This window comes from Arvicanthis niloticus, chromosome 9, assembly GCF_011762505.2.
Source record: "Arvicanthis niloticus isolate mArvNil1 chromosome 9, mArvNil1.pat.X, whole genome shotgun sequence".
Lineage (NCBI taxonomy): Eukaryota > Metazoa > Chordata > Mammalia > Rodentia > Muridae > Arvicanthis > Arvicanthis niloticus.
The window spans coordinates 68,630,176-68,636,175 of record NC_047666.1 but is presented as its reverse complement, the minus strand read 5'-3'; positions in this window follow the sequence as shown (position 1 = coordinate 68,636,175).

Genomic DNA, 6,000 nt, shown 5'->3' with positions numbered 1-6,000 from the left:
TACTTGCTAGGCAGAAAAGTGTGAGTGCACAGGACATTTGGATCCAGAAGTTTATGAGTGAGTTTCAGAATTCAGACACTACCATAGAACATGGATTGACATAACTGAATTTGGGTTTTACTTAGAAATAATTTTTTCTAGGTCATACATTTCCTTCCTTCAAAAACAAGTTTTGAAACATACATTTTATTAAACAGAAGCCATAATCAAGTACTTTCAATTTCTAAAAAGCAAACCTTGCAATTTTAAATTATTAGAAGTATGCTTGAAAGATTTTAACTTTTAAAATATGTAATGTGTGCCATCCATAAATAGGTAGGATTAACAGTGAGACTGGCTATCTTACCAAAAGCAATATACAGATTCAATGAAATTTCCACCAAACTCCCAACACAATTTTTCTTTTACAGATCTCAAAAAAAATTCACAACTTCATATGGAAACTCAAAATATCTATAAAGTACAGAATATATAAAATAATCCTGTACAATAAAAGAACTTCTGGAGGTAACAGCATTCCTGACTTTAAGCTGCCCTACAGAGCAATAGTGATAAAAATACATAGTATTAGTGTAGAAACAGACATGCTGATCAATGGAAGCAAATCAAAGACATAGAAGTAAACCCACATGCCTACTAGATGGGAGAGGAATGAGCATGGGAATGGAGATCGCCCATAGTGAGTGGGAACAAGAAAGGGCTGAAAGAGAGAAAGGAAATCAGTTGGGAGTATCCCTTGAAATAGCCTGAGACATGGGATGGGGGAAGCTCTTGGGTGTTTATGGAGTTGACCCTCATTGAGACTCCTAGCAGCTGTGGATATAGAGACTGAATTGGCTACCTCCTGCAGCCAAGTGGGACATCCAGTGGAGGGACATGAACACCAACCAATTCACAACACATTTGACCCAACATTTTCCCAACCTACAAGGTGCACTTGAATAAAGATAGAGCAGAGATGGTGGGAATGAGCAACCAATGACTGCCCCAAAATGATACCCAGTCCTTGGGAAAGAGTCAAACACTGACACGATTAATGATACTCTATTGTGCAGGCAGACTGGGCCCTAGCATAACTGTCTCCTGAGTGTCTTTATTGAGCAGCTGATTGAAACATATGTACTGTTCCCACAGTCAAATATTAGGCAAGGCTCAGGGAGTCTTGGGATAGGATTGAGGAAGCCTGTGAGTTCAAGGACACCACAGGAAGATCTACAGAGACAACCGACCTGGACAAATCTACCAACAAAAGAGCATGCAAGGACTGGACCTAGGAACCCTAAACATTTTTAACAGATGTGCAGCTTGCTTTTCATATGGGTCCCCTAAGAATTGGAATGGCGGCTGTTGCTATTTTGTTGCTTACATTTAGATCTCCTTCCCCAAGGACTGCCTTGTCTAGGCTTAGAAGGAGAGGATGTGCCAGCTATAATTGGAGGTGCCAAGGCAGGTTTATTACTGTGGAAGGTTTCCCCTTCTCTGAGGAAAAGGGGAAGGGTTAATGCAGGTAGGGGCTTGTGAGGATGTGAATGGAAGGAGTGGAAAGAGTGGTGAATAATTAAAGTGTTGAAAAAACAAAGAGAAGAAGAAAAGAAATAGCTAAACCTGAACCATGGAGCAAGTCAGAAAGAGTTTCTCTGTGGTTTCTGCTTTGAGCCTTCACCAAGGGACCTGGGATAAGAGAGAGGCACCCAAGAAACAATGGGTCTAACCTTAGCTGTGACATACAAAATTGGGGGTATGGAACCTGAACAGGCCTATGAGGGTCATTTTTATTCAAACTAGTATCCTTAAGACAACATATATAAGGATTTATTATTTCTGCACGTGTGATAATGTTAACTACAGCTGAATCACAATGGAGAGTGGAAGACCCATTTATTTTCTTGGTCCTCCTGGCTGATGTCTCAACATTTGGAGTAGTTCCATAGGCTTTGTATCTCACTGGGGGAGATGACAATCCAGTGTTTGTTCTGTCCACAAGGCTAGGTCCCTCAGTAGCCCCTTTTATCATGCATACTATATTCCCAAATCATCTTCATGTTTTTTTTTTTTTTGCTCCCAGTGCTTGAGCACATCTATGTGTGCAAGCAGATAAGGCAGAGTGTTAAGATAGCTGTGGGTATAAATGCCCAGGGTGGAAACAAGCACAGGAAATCTCATAATAGATGTGTTTGGGGTTTTCTTAAGACATGTAAAGTTTACTGTATTTCATGGTGCTGAAAGTTCCACCTTAAAAGACAGAAGCACTAAGAGGTGAGACACTGGCCAGGATCAGCCAGTCCTCCCAGTGAAGCAAGTGATAAGCTCTTTATTGTGGGCCGGTGACTAGTCCAGGTGTTCCTCACTTCAGCCTGGGATAGGAAGAGCAGCTTACACCTGTGCAATGCTGGCACTGCGGTCTGAGGGTCTGATTGGAAGCTTTGAATTCGGGATTCAGATTGTGTCTGCATCAACATAAAGGTGTAGGCAGTTGTGGTTTGATAACTAAAGGCTTTTACAGCAAAGTAGCCAGAAAAATACACACACACACACACACACACACACACACACACACACTTGTGTATGTTTATGTATTTTTTGTCGTCGTTTGCTTTTTCACAAAAATCAACTTAGAAGACCAAACTCAAAAAATTTATTTCTTCACATTTTTAACTTCACTGTTTTATTACCTAGTCATGTCAGTTCAGTACTTCCTGTTTTCTACTGCACTTTGGTAAAACAAAACAAAACAAAACAAAACAACAACAACAACAACAACAACCCAAACTGGAGTGTTACTCAATTCCATTCTATCTGCAGTTACCATAGCTTTCCATGCTAATTGTGCTTCTTAAAAGTTTACATTCTTCCATAAATTTAGACCTTAGTTGTACAGTGCATCTTGGAAGCTGTTGCCCTTTGGCTTCACAGTTATGGGCATGCTCCTATATCTGTCCAAACAAACACCAACTCTTTGTTCAGTTTCAATTAACTACCCTCCTCCTTCATCGAGTGTACTGATAGGCACCTCATATCCTGTAATGCTATGGTCACAGTAATGAACAAACAGCTCTGGACTTCTTGCTCACAGTCTTTGCATGATGTTAGAGGAGGCAAGCAATAGGCAGAGAACACAAAGAAGTGTTCCCTGTGCATGTGGTTAGCCTCCATGTTAAGGATGACACCCTCTCAGCAGATGTAAAAATACAAGATCTCAGTGCCATTTATACTTCTGTGGGCAGTGTGACATAAACCTCCCAGATTTGAGAGTAGAATGCGGGTTCTCTAGAGCAGCAATGGCTCAGGGTTATAGACATGTCAGTTTCTCACTTTTGCTCAAGTACCCCCCATTTCCTATCCATCCAAACCCCTGTGCTCTTTACCATGATCAGGTAGAAAATCTAGCCTGATTGGTGTCTTAGAGGAGCTTCTGGGAGATAAAGGCTCCAAAAAAACGTTCTCTTGAAATCTACAAGCTTCTGTCTATATTCCTGATTACAGTTAGTCCAAACCTTGGAAGTAGGTGACACACTCTTGATGACCTCGTAAAAACACAGGCTTGATGATTCAATATTTTGGTTAGATTTTTAAGCTAAACAAAGATTGGAGTATTTTTCTGAAAATAATAATGTTTAATGTTGAATGCAACTTACTATCCCTTTGCCACGTTATGATTAAAACCTTATTTGAAGCTGTGTGTGGTGATTCATCTATTTAATACCAGCACTTGGGAAACAGACTCAGGCAATCTCTATGATTTTTGAGGCCAATTAGGTTCATATGGTTTGTTCCAGGTCAGCCAGGGGTAAATAGTGAAACCCCATCTCAGAAACAACAAAACAAAAAGGTACTTGTGTATCTTATTAAACCTTCATAGAAACCTTGTAAAGAAACTGCTCTTCTGACTTTTGTGGTCAAAGAATTTGTGAATGATGGGACTTACATGATGTCACAGGAGCTTGGGTGGGTGTTTCCATTCATGACACCCCAGCTCCCAGATTCCTGCTTTGTGGAAACCTAAAACCTAGGCCTTTCTAAGTGCTCGCTGTATTCATATTCTGTGCATGCTTTAATGATGTATTTGGAGCATAGGCCCAGTATTAGTTATACAGTGTCCTTAAGTAAGTCAGCAGACTTCTTCAGAGTCTTTCCTGTGAGAAACTGAGACATAACAAGCATCTGCCTGCACTGGGACACTGCAACCGCTTATTTAATACTGCTGCTCCTCCAACCCAATTCGTATGACCACTGTGTGTGTGTGTGTGTGTGTGTGTGTGTGGGTGTGGGTATGTGTGGTGTGTGTGTATATGCTAGAAATACAGGAATTTTCCCAGGGCAAGTGGGAAGAGACAAAATAAATTAGCTGGTGGTGTTATGAAAGCATCTACAAAGTATTGTTGGAACTTTTCTTACACAGTTGAGATGATTTAATGTCTGCCAACTCTTTCAGAGGATTTCAGGTGCATAATAATGGAAGACTTGAGTGGTGACCCAGAGGTATTCGGGTTAAAGAACTAAAAATTGGACTATTGAAATATCTCAGAGTGTAAAAACACTGGCCTGGTGACTTCTTCATATTTGATCCATGGAATCCTCTGTAAAAGAAAAGAACTAACTCCCCAAATTAGTTCTCTGATCAGCATATACACCACATGGCATGTATGCACTCAAACTCTCTCTCTCTCTCTCCCCCAACACACACACACACACACACACAGACACACAGACACACATGGAACAGAAATGATTAATATAAAAGTTGTTGTTTTTTAAGTCTAAAATGGAACAATTTTAGGAGATAGAACCAGGTCATCTAAGACACAGGCACCACAGTCTATTGGTAAGGACATGAGTAGATTAAGAAGTGGGAGAAAACATTGGAGGTGGGAGTGAAAAAGAAATAAGGAAGCTTCTGAGCAGTGATGATTCAAAGCTGGCTAGAAGTTGGTAATGGAGGAGAGAGTCAGCAGGTTCCCCTCTGCTGTACTCGGTTAGGCATTGGTCTTGTCAGTGCAGCTTCAGTTCCTCTTGTAGTCTCAAGCCATCCACCATTTCTCAGTGGTCAGTTAACCACTGTCACTTAATTTGAAGAGCAATTTAAATTATTTTCATCAAAACCAAGCCAGCCAGTTGGAAAAATCTATAATCAAATGAAAGGACAGTTTAATGAGAGATTTGAACATATTCTGAAAAGGCTGAGTTTTTGGCAAGAGACTATTGAAGTCAAATAGTCTTTTACCTCCTCTCCTTATTCTGTTATTATTATAATTGTTTCTGTTACCATCATTGCCATTATTATTATTAATTATTATTATTAATATTAATATTATTGTGCTGTATGAGGTCAAGCCTTTGTACATTCGCTACCCTAAACTGTACCCTCAATCCCAGTGAAGTGTCTTACGTCTTCAGCATGAGCAGCATCACTAGTACTGTGCACAACAAGAGCTTTCAATGAAGGTCTATTGATTCAAAAAACCCATCTTTCCCCTTAAAAAATAAATGATAGTATATACTCTGGAACCATTCTGAGGCTATGGCTCCTTGCCTCATGTAGAAGCAGTTTCATGAAGTTTTGTAGTTTTAAAAAACCTAGAAAGTCATAAATCCAGGCAATTTCAGCATACATTTGGGTACACCAGAGAGGTGGTTGCAACAAGATGCGGTTAGCTTTTCTATAGGTCATCAGAGGACATTCTTAGCCTTCAGGTGGAAGAAGTTAGTGGTTGGCTATATTCATAGATTTCATGAAGTTTTAATCTATTAGTCACAAGATGTTAGTTCTGACACAGGTTACTTAGAGGGCTAGAGCTACCCTCTGGTAAGATGGTTAGTCCCTAGCCCCACAACATGACAATATCTTCACTTCTCTGTGGTTGGAATCACTCCTTTGCTCAAACAATTTCTTTCCAGAAATTCTCATAAAAAACACACGGGCAAAACCATAAAAAAAATTACCTCACCTCATCTCTATAAAAATCAATTGTGAATATTTCCATGCCAACTGATAGACTGTAA